General features: G+C 48.3%; 1 protein-coding gene across 2 annotated transcripts in view; it reads left to right on the forward strand.

Moving 5' to 3' along the window:
- The first annotated feature begins 461 nt into the window (after positions 1-461).
- CALD1 (caldesmon 1) overlaps positions 462-14870 on the forward strand; it is a 216859-nt gene continuing 202450 nt past the window's right edge. The window contains exon 1 of one of the 2 annotated variants that reach the window (XM_075558691.1): positions 462-679. The gene's annotated coding sequence lies outside the window, so the exon portion shown is untranslated. The remainder of the gene's footprint in view (positions 680-14870) is intronic. The other variant, XM_075558690.1, reaches the window with a different exon arrangement.

Genomic DNA, 14870 nt, shown 5'->3' on the forward strand with positions numbered 1-14870 from the left:
GCAGACCTGGGTCCTGTCCACCACTTCGGGTTTTGCAGCCGCATGGCCATTTCGCTTCCAGAGGCATGGTTAAGAAGGGCTCCTTCCGGAGGAGCCCCCCATCCTCCACCCCAGCCCCCACCCGGGCCCTGCAGAAAGGGCTCTGGCTGCTAACTGCTGGTTTGGAGCCCGCAGTCCCCTGTAAAGCTCCACCGGCCCGCTCCAAAGACAGCCTCTCCTTCCGGGATGAACTTCCCTGTCGATGGCTCCCGACAATGCACTCCCTTCCCGGGCCCTAGGAAGGATAACCAAAAAAGGACATGCAGCCGGCTGGTCTTGGCCGGCGGCGCAGGCCCTTTTCGGAGCGTCTCGGGCCGGGGTTTGCTGATGAGTGATTTCCTGAGCTTGCCCAGGGAATGACAGGCATCTCCAGCGGGCCGGCTGCATCCACCTTGGCCGCTGTCGTCATTGGCTGCCCCGGGAGCCCGCGGCAGGACAATGCATACCACGGCGGCGGGCCGACTGTAAACATCAGGCTCTGTGTTCACTTAGCGTGGACGGCGGGGAGGGGCTCCGGAAGGGCGGCCCGCGGCTCCCGGGATCCAGCAGCGCATTCGCCCGCCTGCCGCCCGCCCCGCCGGCCGAGCCTCCTCCGAAACGCCGCGCGCGCCTGCCTGCTGCCTGTCTGCCTGCCTGCGAGGTAAGGCGCCCGGGCTGCCTGCCTCTCTGCGGCCCAGCACCCGGGGACTTGCTGGGGTTTTGCACCCGCCGCCCGGGCCACGGTGGCTGGAGGTGTCAGGCTGCGAAAGGACCAGTTTCGCGCAGCTTCGCGGAGCCGGCCTGGGCTCCCGGGCCCTGCAGATGTTGCGGGAAGGCGGGGCACTCCCTGTTGTCCAGTTGTGCTCTAGGCGTTGGGACCGGAGGCGCGCTCCCAGGGAGAACGGGGCGACCTGGAGGAGGAGGTCCGCCTTTTGTTCAGGAGGGCGATGGGGGCTAGACCTGAGACCCACGGGCCAGGGCCGCCCGCCCGCTGCGTGGGGCTGCTCAGCCCAGCTGGCCTTCCCGCCTCTCCTATTTGCTGGGATTTTTCGGAGTAACAGAACAGAAAGAAAACCGAACCAACTTTTTCCGGGGGGCGAGAAGCAGCCCTCCCCACCCCACCCCCCAAATAACCAGTTTTGCCCACCAAAGACATTGGTGTTTGTCCTCTTGGACTGGGCTCCTGGAAGTGCACCGGAGTAAGTCCAGAGGTGGCAAGCCAAAGAGTCCCCCAAGTCACTCTGGACCCCTGCAGCTGCTTGCTGGGATGGAGGGTGCCCCCCACAAGCTGCTACCTGAAAGGTCTCTTGGTCAAGAGAGGGCATGTGTCCAAGGGTTGGGGCCAGAGAGGGGAGTGTTTGTAGAAATCGCATTTAACCTACTGATAAGAAATCCGATTTTTTTCATTAATTTTTTTTTTTTTAGAGATAGTGGGCCAGACTGTGGATAGAGGATTTGAAAACAAAAACGGGAGGTTGGAAGTGCGTTTCAGAAAGGAAGGATGGAAGGGGCTCGCGCTTCAAGCGGGTCAGACTTATTTGGGCATCTGAAACAGCAGGGCAAAGCTGCTAGCTGGTAGAAGCCTGAAATTCCTTTTTGAAAGGACTGAGTCCCAGGGCGGTGTGGGAGTGTCAGTCTGTGGCAATACATGGTCAAAAAAGCCCATGTGAACAAAGAACTTGCTCTCCCTAGGTCTCTCTGTGACCCAGGCTCTGCAGGAGGATATATACACTGGGAGAGCCAAGCTTCTGGCTGTGTTGGGTAAAACCAGATGTGTGTGGTGACAAGGATGTGGAGACAAGGTGCTAGGTGGTCAAAATCTGATCCCTTCAGTACAAACAAACCAGCCCCGGATAGTAACGGTTTCCAGCGCCAAAGGAGGGTTCTTATCTGACTGTGTTCCCTGGAGTGAGGTGGTTTTCTGTTGTGACTCCTTAAGCCATCATCTCTTTGTCTTGAGAAGTTTGGGGATCCTTTTTTCTGGGAGCATGTCTCTCTCCCCTCTTCTAGAAGTGATATACGAGAAGAGAATTCCCTGTGAATTTCTTTTCCTGGAGTTGGTCTGAGTAAGTGTGGGGGAAAGGCTGCAGGCGAGAGCTATCGTTTGATTATGGCCTTTCCCTCCCAGGGATCAAATTCCAAACTGTTTTCACCGTGTTTTCCTGTCAATCAACATAGGGAGAGCGATTTTTCTCCACCTTCTCGAAGCCGCGTAGGGAATGCAGTTGAGAAGGAAATCTATAATCTTGAGATTTGGGGATAAATTCCGTTTTGAAACCAACATCTGCAACTCACTCAGCGCTCAAACTCTACCACGGTCATTCTTTCCCCTGCTGGTGGGCTTCCCACTTCCCACGTTCACGAAAACCCATGTTTCCAAACAGTGCCTAACATACTCTCCTACATGTAGTGAATGGGGAAAGAGGACTGGATGTCATAGTTCAAGCAACTTCTCATGTTACTTCCCCTATCAAATATTAGGACAAATGTTTCCACCCAAATCACTTTTATTGATCATTTATTAAAACCACGTAATGAAAAAGAATATTCTGGCAAACTTCTGAACCAAAAATAGACTTCTTAAAATTGATCATAGGAATTGCTCAAGGATTATACGACTGATAGATCTGCTGGTAAAGCACTAAGTTGCTCATTTCCATCTTTCAAAGTCAATAGAATATGCAATTCAAATTGTTGAAATCCAAAGAGCTCAAACTGAACCAAAACCATACCCACAGAGTCCAGTCCAACTCACAGTGATCTTATAGGACAGGGTAGAACTGCTTGGGAAAGTAGACTGCCCGATCAGGAGCTGCTGACGGTTCTAACCACCGAGCGCTTAACCACTGTGCCACCAGAGCTCCTAAACCAAAGTGAGCTTCAAACAAAGACACGGATCTTGCGTTGAAATGAAAAGGCGAGCCAGGTTCAAAGTGTTGCTCAAGTGCTTGAAATGAGATCAATGAAAGCATTTTCCTACTGTCAATTTGAATGACCCTCTTGGTTGGTATAAAAGTCATCTCTGGAGTAGAGCTATCTGGGGCAGATGGAATAAGTCGGATCAGCATCCGACCAGGAAGAAGGCCAGCCGACATTCAGGTTTCTTTCAAGCCTGGGAGTTGTCTGTTCTGAATGCAGAATGCACCTAGTAGGCCGTGTCTTAAAAACACACCGGTTGTCTGTGTGCTGATGATTTTATTTCTGGGTTTTTAATCCTTTTCCATTGGTCTGAATATCTGTCGTTATACCAGTACCACGCTATTTTGACCACTGTGGCTGTGTAGTAGGTGCTAAAGTCGGGTAAAGCAAGCCCTCCGACTTCATCCTTTCTCTTGAGGAGTTCTCCACTAATTCTGGGTTTCTTCCCTCTCCATATGAAGTTGGTAATCAGTTTGTCCAATTCTTCGAAGAAAGATGATTGTATTGGGATTGGGATGGCATTGAACTTATATCGTGCCTTGGGTAGAACTTACAGAAGAGTCGTGGGGCGAAGACGGGCCAGTCGGGGTGCATATAGCACCGATGAAGCATCCAGCTTTCCTCTGGTTCTTTAATGCTTTCTTCCCCCACCCCCCACGATCATGACCCTAATTCTACCTTACAAATCTGGCTAGACCAGGGCATGTACATGGGTACACATAAGAGCTTGAAACACAGGGAATATAGGACAGATAAACTCCTAGGGACCAATATTGAGAGTAACCATACCAGGAGGGGAAAGGGAAGGTGGGGGGAGAAAGGGGAAACCAATCACAATGACCTATCTATAACCCCCTCCCAGGGGGATGAACAATAGATATGAGGGTAAAGGGAGACATCAGACAGTGCAAGACTTGAAAAAATAATAATAATTTATAAATGACCAAAGGTTCATGAGGGAGGGATAGAGAGGGAGGGGTAAAAAATGAGGAGCCGATACCAGAAAGAAAATCCTTTAAAAACGATGATGGCAACATATGTACAAATGTGCTTGACACAATGGATGGATTGTGATAAGAGTTGTACGAGCCCCCAATAAAATGATCTTTTAATAAACAACAAAAAACTCAGTTGTTGCTCTGGGTCATTTTCATAGCGGCATGGTTACTAGTCATCCCGACTTTAACAAGACAAAAGAATGACATAGAGATAGACATGAAAAGGGATTCGTTTGTTCTCCATTTCCCTGGAGTCTATCATGTGTCTCAGAAATGTAGGGTGGGGGGAGAGGGGAGAGATGCCGATGGAGTGGAACGCGGCGTGGAAATAACACGGTCGGGACAATGGAGGAGGTTAGGAGATGCGGCCAGAAACTGTTCAGGCTTAAAAAAGAAAGAAAAAGAATTTCTCGGTAAATTCTCCCAGAAGCCCAGAATAGCACCATTAGCTTCTTACCGAAAGTCCTCCATCTGTCAAGCTAATCCAAGCTTATTATTGGAGAGCTGCCTATAGGTTTAACGTCGCTGGGTGATTTAAAGAGATGCTTTTAACTCATGCTTAACTCGTGAGCCTCGCTCAAAAAACAAAACACAGGAAACAAGCTCCAGGTCATCGAGTTGATGTTGAATCATAGTGATCCTACAGGACAGAGCAGAACTGTCCTTGTGGGTTTCTGAGACTGCATCTCTTTACAGGGATAGGAAGCCCTGTATTTCTCCTCTTGGGAGACCTCAATATCCGGAATGGTCCTTCTACTTAAGCAACAATGGCCTGTCCGATGGTCAGAAGTCTTTGACCCCAAATGCAGAATAGCATTGGAATGCTTTCTCACCATCCCTAATGGTTAGGCCGCCCACATGAGATGCAGTCCCCTCTTTGCTATAGGCTGCCTCCTTCTCCTCTGAGCTGCCTTGAGTTGAGTCTCTGGACCCTGTGCTCCCTTGCCAATGTCTTCCAATTCTTGCCAAACGTCCCTACTTATCTGTTCCTCCCTCGGACTTGATGACCCTTTAGCTCATAGGTTTTTTTAAAATTCTGAGCCCAGAATGCTCGTCAAATAGTCCAGTCAATACTGGCCTACCCCAATGTTTTCTGAATCTTGTTCTTAATGGTCAGAGACCAGGTGGGCATGAGTATAAGGAGGCAGAGTCATATGGGCTTATGCAGTGGTTCTGAAGATCCAATTGAGCAGAAGACCCATGACAAGGTGCTGACAGCAGAAAGGCTTTAGTAAATGAGGCTGCTTCAGGGCCTCTGGCCAAAAACATGGAATTAATCCCAGCTCTTCAAGCCCGGGCCTTGTAGAGAGGGTGAGGTAATCAGGAGCACCTGGCTGGGGTTCCTGTTGGTATTGAGAAGAGGCTGCTCTATGGATTTTGCCTCCCACCTCTGTTTATCCCAGCTTTCCATATTCCTGGCTGCTTCTCCTGATCCCTGAGAGTATCCTCAGTTCCCTCCCCTAATCTTCCAGCGCCACCAGAAACCCCAGCGTCCTCTTCCAAACCAGCCATGGACTCTGCTGGTTCACCACTGGCCACTGGCAGGAGCTCGGATCAAAGATATGGCCCGAGGACAGCGGAAGGGCCAGGCACAGGCGTGAGTTGCAGATGGGGAGGCCGCTCCACTTTCTCAGGCGGAAGGAGAATAGTTATAGTCAATAACGTGGAAGGGGTTGGGGTGCTCTCCCCTCTGCTTTACCCCCCAACTCACCATTGATTGGGTGTCCTGTGGAGGTGAAGGAGGCTAGAAAGGGCTCGCTCTGGGCTAGCAGGAAGAGAAGCTCACTCTTGGGAGGGATCAGTTTGAGACCCTTGAGCCGAGGGAGGTTGAGAAGGGAGTGGGGTCAGGTCTTCATTCCCGAAGGAGACAAGGATAGATGGGACCAGACGCTTAGAGCTCCCAGAGGAAGTGGTGGCCCTGCTGTTTCTCAGGTCCTCCAGAGGCCTCGAGGATGGCTGCGATGTGCAGCCCTGTAGAGAACGAGATGACTTCCTGTGACCACCATTTGGCAAGCAGGGCCATCACCTGGACAGAAGCAGAGTTTTACTGCGGGGAGAGCTGTGGGGTTTGGAGACGTTCCGAAATGACTACTGTTGGCCAGCAGGGAGAGATTTGTACAAGGATCGCTAAGCAGCAGCACTGACGGCACCGTTAAAGAAGAACGAAGGGAGAGAACTTCAGAAAGTTCACGGCGACATTCCATGATCTTTCAGTTCCTTCTTGCTAGGGACCTTGTGATGCCCCTTGTACATAATATATAGTAAGTGAATTAAGCTTTCTTAGTAAGCACTCCCGTGTGTGTGTGCATGCGCGTGTGTGATACATGGTGGATAAGTCGAAGATAAATTGCTCTTTAATCATTTCCTGAGGTTTCTGGCATTGTTTGGTGAAACTGCAGATGACAGCACTTGGCTGCAAGGAAACCATCTCGCTTGGAGAGGAACATATTAAATAGGGCTGTATAATTAGTTCCGTTCACACCCACATGGTACATTCCTGACTGGTCTCAAGAGAGATTGCTGGGAGGCTACACCGAAATCACCGATGGGCCCCGGCTAGTGTCCCAGTGGCCACAGGGTCATTGGGCACCAAGGATCAGGAAGGTCAGTCTAAGGCAGACTGTGTGTGAAGTACAAACCACGGACTAGTTGTCAATCACAGCTGTTTAAGGAAAGGAGAAACAGTGAACGCCAGAAGTTAGAAGGTTAAATACCACGAGCTTATTGTAAGGCAGTGTGCATGCACAGGTAAGTGAGGTGTGTGAGAGCATTCGGCACAGTGCTCGGCACAATAGACCTTTATTTTAACAAGCTTCAGTAGCTCCACTAAATTATAACGCACACATGGAGTAATAAATAAGGGAGATGGAAGCCCCCTGGCAACAAAAGAGCAGAAGCCAACATAGAACCAGGGTCACAGAGGTGGGATTGGAATTAAGGAGGCCAAAGGATCTCAGCAGAAGTTTCTGGGTCTCCACTCTAGTGCACATCCATTAATGTCACTCAACTGTAGCTCATGTGTCTGCTTCTTTCTTTGGTTCTTCTGCCCAACCTTCCCCCTACCACCCCCAACCCCCCGCCCCCCTCTCCAAGTGTGCTTCCAGGTTAGTCAAATTCTGAGAGGAGTTCTAATTGGTTCAACTTACATTGATTGGCTTTGTTGGGCAAGTCCCTTAGTAGGAAGGGACACCAAAGGCAACAAACATGCCCTTGGATGGATCACAAGTTAGGCTGGCAGCCACTCTAATGAAAACAGTGGTCACCCCATAGAGACCCCAGTGAGCGATTTTAGCTGGACGAGACAGTTGGGGAAGGAAGGCTAACTAGCCAATGTGTTCAGTAGTTCGTGATGAACATCTGTTGAATTTTCATTGAGATCAATTTCTAACAAGGCAAACACCCAATGCTAGAGTCCTCCTGTACTTGATGTTGGCGTGACCTGTGGTTAACATGGAAGTTTGTACCACTGATGAAGGAAAAGACATGACTCACCCATTTCCGAAAGATACGACAGTAAAACACTGGAGTATTGATGTTGACAAGAAACTTCACGTGAACTAGAGGTGTCATCTGGCTTCGGGAAACAAATGCGATCCTTTCTGTGGATGTTCTGATTGAGCTGGCTCCAGCTTGGGTGGCCTTAGATGGAATAGAATGAAGCTTTGCCTTGTCCTGTACCATCTTCATAGTCACTGGTGTGTTTGAGCCCATCGTGGAGGCTGCTCTGTGGAGAATCTCTTTCATTTCTGCGAGGCCTCTACAAACCACGATGTCCTTGTCTAGCAATTAGGCTTTCTTAGGGATGTGTCTAAAGTCAGTGAGCAGAAATCTTGCCACCCTTCCATCTAAGAAACGTTCTGGATGTATGTCTTCTAAGATTGAGAATTCAACAAATAATGATTTCCCGGAGGCTGCTTATGGACAGCTAAGCACCTTATGGATTTGGTTTCTTGATGTGGAACTTTAATGTCATTGTGATTGTAGGTGTAGGTCTTCCAACACGTGAGTGTTTCGTGTGTAGGTGGGAGAAAGATAGTGTTTCTGCTTTTAATTACTTTTATTGTGTTGCTGTTGAGGGCACACACACGAGAAAATAATGCACCAACTCCAGACTTTCCACACACACAATTCAGTGACATCAATTGCCAAACCATTCTCAAGAGAGCCAAACTGAACACACACACAGACTCATGGCATGTTTTACCTAGATGGGAGCTCAGTTCGCCCAATGGGGACAAAGAATTGTTCATCTTGCTGCCAGCTCCAAACAATTGTTCATGACCATCTCTGACTCTTCACTGTGGATTCTAAGTTCACTGGTAATCTCAAGGGGAAGAAAAAAGTCAAGGTCATTCAAATACCATGTATCTCAAGTCACTGGCACTGTCTGATGAATTCTAGCCTTTGAACCTTGAACCTCTGAGCAGTCATAGAGCTATTGTGAGATGAAAATAAATCCAAGTATACAGCAAGTGTTCAGGAAAATGGAATAGAGTACATTTGACCCAGCATGTTATGATTTTTCTAAGTGTATAGATGCTGTATGATGATAACATGCTCATTAATTTGAATTCAACGTAGCTTTTGACATTGTGTTTTCTCAATCAGTGGACCCCCAAACATGTAATCCTATTGTGTATGGGAGCAGGGGGAGCCAAAATGTAGGCTCTTAGGAAGAAATTCTTTAAGAAAAAAGAGCCTGGGATCTATTTTTCATTTTCCAGATGAGAAACTTAAGCCTAACCACACAAAGTAAAATGATGGATGTATTTGTAGGCTTATTTGATTAATGTCTGCCTGTCTTGATTCATAAGGGCAGGGAGCATTTATATTTTCCATTAGCACAGACTCAGTACATACAGCAGAAGTCTGAGAAGATTCCTTGAAGGACAGAACAAAGCAAGGGCTGTGAGCATGGGCACCCAGTTCCTCGGTGCCAAAGGTGAGGTTGCAGAAAATTCGCTCACTGCCATCGAACCCATTCTGACCCTTAGTGACCCTCCAGGACAAAGCAGAACCATCTGTGGGTTTCCGATACAGTGTTACTCCCTTCCAGGTTATCCCTGAAAATACGCCTCACTTCTCCCAATAGCCAGAGAGAATTTCCCATGATAACAGTGCACAGAGCTGGATCGTATGATGCAGCCCTATTTCCCGGGATGCCAGGGCATCATAATCAGTGTCCTGACCAGAAGCAACCAGAATAAACATCCCCAGGACCCATCCCTTGGAGATTCTGCATCATTGGGGTCCAGAGCCCCCGGGTGGTACACATGGCGACCATATGAGCATCCTCTACTGCTCTGTGAAAGAAAGGCCTGGTGATGTGCTTCCACAAAGCTAGTCCTGGAAGACGCTATGGAGCATGCACACGGCTCACCATGACACCGGGCCAACTACACACATCCGGTAAGGTGGAGTACAGCTTCCGCGGGTCGTGGAAGTCTCCCCCCAACCCCTCCCAACCCCCAGTCAGATACAGCTCAGTCCACCTCTGCCCCAAATCACTGACAGTATAGGAATGGACTGAAGAACCCTTCAGGAGCCTGTTCGCTTTCGTTTTTCCGGCGTGTCTTTTACTTTCTTTTTGGGATGGGGAGGATTGTAACAGAGCAAATGGGCTCCTCCTGCTTACTTGTTTAGTTTGAACCACTTCCTCTCTAAAAGCTGTGTCTGCATATTCTAAACAGCCAGTTGTGTGGCAGTCTTGCCAGAAGACTTAGGATCCTTATCTGAAAACGCCCGCTTCCCAGACTCCTCCTACCGCCCAAAGCCATGAGGTCTGCGCAACCCAGCTCGCTGATGAGATTTCCAATGCTTGCTTTTGAAAAGCCCTGGGAAGATGTCAAGGATAAAATCGCTCATGGTATTTCCACTTCCTGTTCCAGCCACCATTCCTCAGGGACATGGAGACTTGGGGGGGGGTGTGTGTGTGACAGGAATCGAGGGGGATTTCTTCTTTTTAAATATTTTCATGCTTAGGATGTTCTGAACATCAATTGCTTTCTGCATCCTGTCTTCTTTAAAAAAAAAAAAAAGCTATTATCTTCCGGGTGACTGTGAGTCATGGTGATTCTATGTACATCAGAGTAGACCTCTGCTCCACAGGGTTTGCAGTGGCTGATTTTGTTGGAAATTGTTGGAAATAGATCATCAGGCCTTTCCTCCAACAAGCCTCTGAGCAGACTTGAACCTCCAATCTTCAGGCTCTCAGCCGAGCACAGTAACTATCTGTACCATTCAGACACTCCAGATATTGACTAGCCAGGAGGTGTTTTTCTGGTAAGATGCTGTTTTTTTCTGCTCTCCATTTGGTGGTAAGGGATGTACAAGCGGGAGAGATAAGGGGAGAGGAGCTTCCTCCGTCTTCACCCAACTGTCACTTGAGGCTTGGGACCACCTCAGTCTCAGGTGTCAGTGCTGCCTTTGGTGGCTCTTTTAGAAGCTGGTTGGTCCCAAGAGATAAACGTCTCCTGGGAAGATCATTTGGCTTTTGCACAAGGACAAGAGAATGATGTCTAGGGTCTTCCTGTACTCAAAAATAAAGATTTACACCGTCTGCATTGCCCTGAGGAATCCATCCCATACAGAACACAGATACATAGGTTCTACTGACCACGGCACCCATAGCTGACCTTTTCTCTGCCAGCGTACCTGAGCCAATAACAATATCAGAATCATGACTTTGTTGGTGTGGTACTCTTTAGTGTGCAGAATAGTCTGCCTTTGTGTACATGGAAGCAGAGCTTGTTGGAGAAGGACTTCTAAAGAGGAAATGGGTCGGAATCTACCTCTGCAGGACCCCTGATGACTAGATCTCCCTTTCCCTTGGACACAGCTCCCCTCCCATGCACCCTGAGCTGGGGTGTGCTGGGGCAAGCTCATCCAGGTCCCACAAAACCAACTGTGATGTTTTTAGAAAGCAATACCCGTTGTCACACACCTCCATTATTCAAAATTAAATTACACCAATGTGCTACTAAATAAATTATATTAAATTCAAGTTAATCAATACTCAAAGCTCATCAGAAATAATCTAGAGGCCAGAGTCCTGCGGGGACCTGGGATAAATTCTTTAGTTATGTTTGACGACTATCGACATCATTAAGGTTATTTAGGTCTATTGTTGTCTGTGTGCTGGAAATATCATAGAATGGTGTGCAACTGCGTATGTCTTCCCAGTCCATGGTCAGTGGTGTCACGTGACCATGATGAGAGTACTGACATCATGAATTAAGCAAACGCTACAAATCTCATCCCCAACCCTACCTCTCCCTCCTACTCCACACTTGGAGTCAATGTTAAAAACTGACCAATAAGGTACTGGCCCTAAGTCATGGCGTTGATGAAACTAGTATCTAAACAGAAAAGCCGTTCAATTAATATCTGTAGTCTAAGTGCATATATATATATACACATACATACACATAATATATGCTTATGACTGCTTATTTATTACTCTTATGAGTTTTTGTTTTTCCTTGCATGCCTAGACTATACGCATTATGAATGCAGAGACCTTGTGTGGCTATTTCAGGGCTGCGACATGAGTCTGAAAGGAGGTGTCTTGCCCCACGCATGATACACCAAAAGACCAAATCCACTGCCACACTGTAACACTTTACTCATTGTGACCCTGTGGGACAGAGTAAAACTGCTCCTGTGGGTGTCGGAGGCTGTAAATCTTCACGGCCACAGACCCCTTTCTCTCACAGAGTGGCTGGTGGGTTTGAACTACCGACGTCATGGCTATCAGCCCAACACACAACCCGCTATGCCACCAGCACTCCCTCCACTCATGGGGCAGATGCTTCATAAAGAATTGTTTAGTGAGTAGAGGAAGATGTCTGTAAGATGCCTCGCCCAAGAAGCCCCTCCCAGCAATGATGGTTCCTTTCAGCTTCCCAGACGGGCCTTCCTTCCCAGTGCTCAGAACATGTCGTGGTTGCTGTGACTAAGAATCTGGGACTGCTGGGACTTCAGAGCAGAGTCCCTGTGACCGAATTCTCAGAAGAAAATGAGTCATGAGCAGTTGGGATTGATCGCCTCAGGATCAGCCCATCCAATCTAGCCATGGAGAGGGCTCACTCTTCCCGAGAACGCAGAGGGAGCCTCGTTTCTTCTTCTGGGGCAATGAAAGCCGTCCAGCCAACCTCTTCAGACACCCGTCGTTGGCCCAGCCCGTGTCTGCTTCCATTCAAAATGACGGTATAGGACACCGCTGGGCATCCTTTTCTGAACTCTAAGCACCAGAGACTGTTACCGGCGGTGTTCACCCTCCCTCTGGGCTGAGGGAGCGCTCAGCTAGAAATCACTCAGCCTTTGGACCTTGCCCTGCTGTTTACTTTCTGCCCATGGCAATATGACATTCGGATCCAGTTGGAAGTCAGTAGCGGTCCCCGCACTAATGCATGGGGCTCCGCGTCATCCCCGTGGAAGCCTGCGGAACCACAGGGCCAGACAGTCTGGTATGCAGCCAGCAGAGCAGGGAGGCAGCTCAGAGCAAGACTTGGCCCTGCAGCTGGCGAGTCTGGGAGGCAGAGCAGTGACAGGGAGGTGAGGGGCTTTGCCGCGGCCAGGAAGGCAGCCCCAGATGGGACCTTGCATTAATGCACAGGGCGGGCAGGGAGGAGGGCTGTCTGGTCATTTCCATACATGTGGGTCACAACCGCGAATCCCTCAGCGCAGGACAAAGATGAGAAAGCTACACGTATGTAAGCCCTGAGTCATGCTCCTTTCTTCCTCTTGCTTTTTGTTTATGGCTTTCCCCATCCATGCTTAAATTTTTAAACAGTTTTGCCCTCGTGGACCCTTTTAATCCTAACATCTAGCTGGTTACAAAGCGGCCATGTATCATCTCTGGTCTCTTGTTCTTTTTCTGTTTGTCATTGTTTTTCTTTATCCAGTCCTTAAACTGGTTTTTGGTGCCCATTCTCCACTCCAGCCCCGTCCCTACAGAGAGGGTGACAAAACAGTGGGGCTTCAAAAGCTCAAGGAAAAACTGGGATTAAACGATCATAGCGTTTTCCTACAAACTTTTTGGATGCCCCTCATATAGCATCTATTCTCTACGCGTGGGTTCTTTTGGGAATGAAATGCTCCCTTTTTCTCTTGCTCCTGTTTCTTCATCCTCCTCCTCGTTCTTCATCTTTCCCTTGATTTTTTTTTTTTTTTTGCTGCTGTTGTCATTGTTTGGTGTCATTTGGTACATTTCAATTCGTAGCAACCCAGGTGACAGAATATGACATAGGGTTTCCTAGTCCGTGCGCCTTATGGGAGCCGAGCAGACTGTCACATCCTTCTCCCAGCGAGTGGCTGGTGGGCTCAAGGCAACACTGCGTGGTTGGCAGCCAAACTCGTAACCACTGTGCCACCAGAGTTCAGAGCTGGGAACGCTCTCTTTTGTGTTGGGCAGCCGTGTGCTGTAGGAGTGATGGCCAGAGGGCTCTCTTGCCTAGACATTGGTTGATGGCGACAAAAAGAAGCAACAAAATATTTTGCCACACTCTTCAGGATAGATATAGCATGACAATGGTAGAAGAGAAATATCCCTCCACGAGCTTCTGGGAGCCCTAGAATGTAACAAAGTCGTGCTGGCCAGCCTCGGACTGCTGACCCACCTGTATCTATCTGAATAAGCAGGAAAGGAGGAGAGTAGGGTTTGAGAGCTGCATTTATTTACTTTTTAGATTCACTTCCATGTTTCTGATCTTAGACATACCGTTAAAATAAAAGCAGTAACTGCCCTTTCCGTTGGGAGTCGTTTCTAGCTCGCCAGCCCCTTTCCCTGGGGTTTGCAGGGAGATTTATGGTTTGGATGTCTTGGATCTTATATTCCGTCGGGGCTCATATTCCAGGGGCAGTTGTCATAGAAAAAATGACCTTGTTCCTGTCTTGTGTCCACAGCTGATAACCTGTGTGAATCTGAACAGCTTCCTGTGTCTCCGGTGTCCTGATTAAAATTGGACAACACCATTTGTCCTTCTCTATGATTAGGGAGCTACAAGGTCACTTATATAATGGAATTTATGATGGGGAAAATGTCACGAAGCTCACAGACATGATTTTCCTTTGAAATAGGAAGGCTTTTCAGGGCTCAATTTTGAGCGAGTTTTTGTCATAAAAGAACTGCCCAGATCGACAGGTTTCAGGAATTAAGGTCTCCACGATTCACCGTGGCACGGCAGCTCAGCAGCCCCTACTGCCTTCTAGAACTGGCCCCAGCTCCGGACGTTCCTTCTTGCCTTTACACCGGCTTCTGGGGCAAGTCTGGTTCTTTTCATTGTCCTGTTTCAAAATCAACGTTGGCATCCACCTTGGCTGGAGAGCATCTGAAACGCCAGTCCAGCCAAGCCGGCCGGTTGCACTTCTTTAAAAGGAAAAAAAAAAAAATGATTTTTTTTAAACCTGTAACTAAGGCACAGAGTAGTTACAGACTTTCTGGATCTCGAAGTTTTAGATCACTGAAGTTGGCATTTAAATTTCTGACACTCCTGCATCAGATCCCATGTGGGAACGTGCTTTCCCATCTCTGTCATTATGACTGACGTCTTTCGCTGGCTCGGTTAAAGTTTTCAAATGCTCTAGGAACCTAAGAAAATTAGTACACTTGATCCTAGCACATGCGCATGGGACCGAGCTCATGTGAACAATCACAGAGGTGGTCCTGGTGTCTAAATTCGTATTTAAGAAAAGCAAACCAGAATTTTAGAATAGGTTTAGATTTATAGGAGAGTTTTCGGGACAGTCTAGAGCCTCGCTATCCCCCACACCTCGCTTCCTCTGCTTACTGACATTGCTCTGGGTAGTTGTCACAACTCATGGCTCCATATCGATCCCTTATTATGAACAAAAATCGATATACGCGTTTCGTTGGTCTTTACGTAATTCCCTTTATTCATTTATTGAAGATCTTTTTGTAACCAGAGAATGCTG

This window comes from Tenrec ecaudatus, chromosome 9 (genome assembly GCF_050624435.1).
Source record: "Tenrec ecaudatus isolate mTenEca1 chromosome 9, mTenEca1.hap1, whole genome shotgun sequence".
In the NCBI taxonomy this organism is placed as follows: domain Eukaryota; kingdom Metazoa; phylum Chordata; class Mammalia; order Afrosoricida; family Tenrecidae; genus Tenrec; species Tenrec ecaudatus.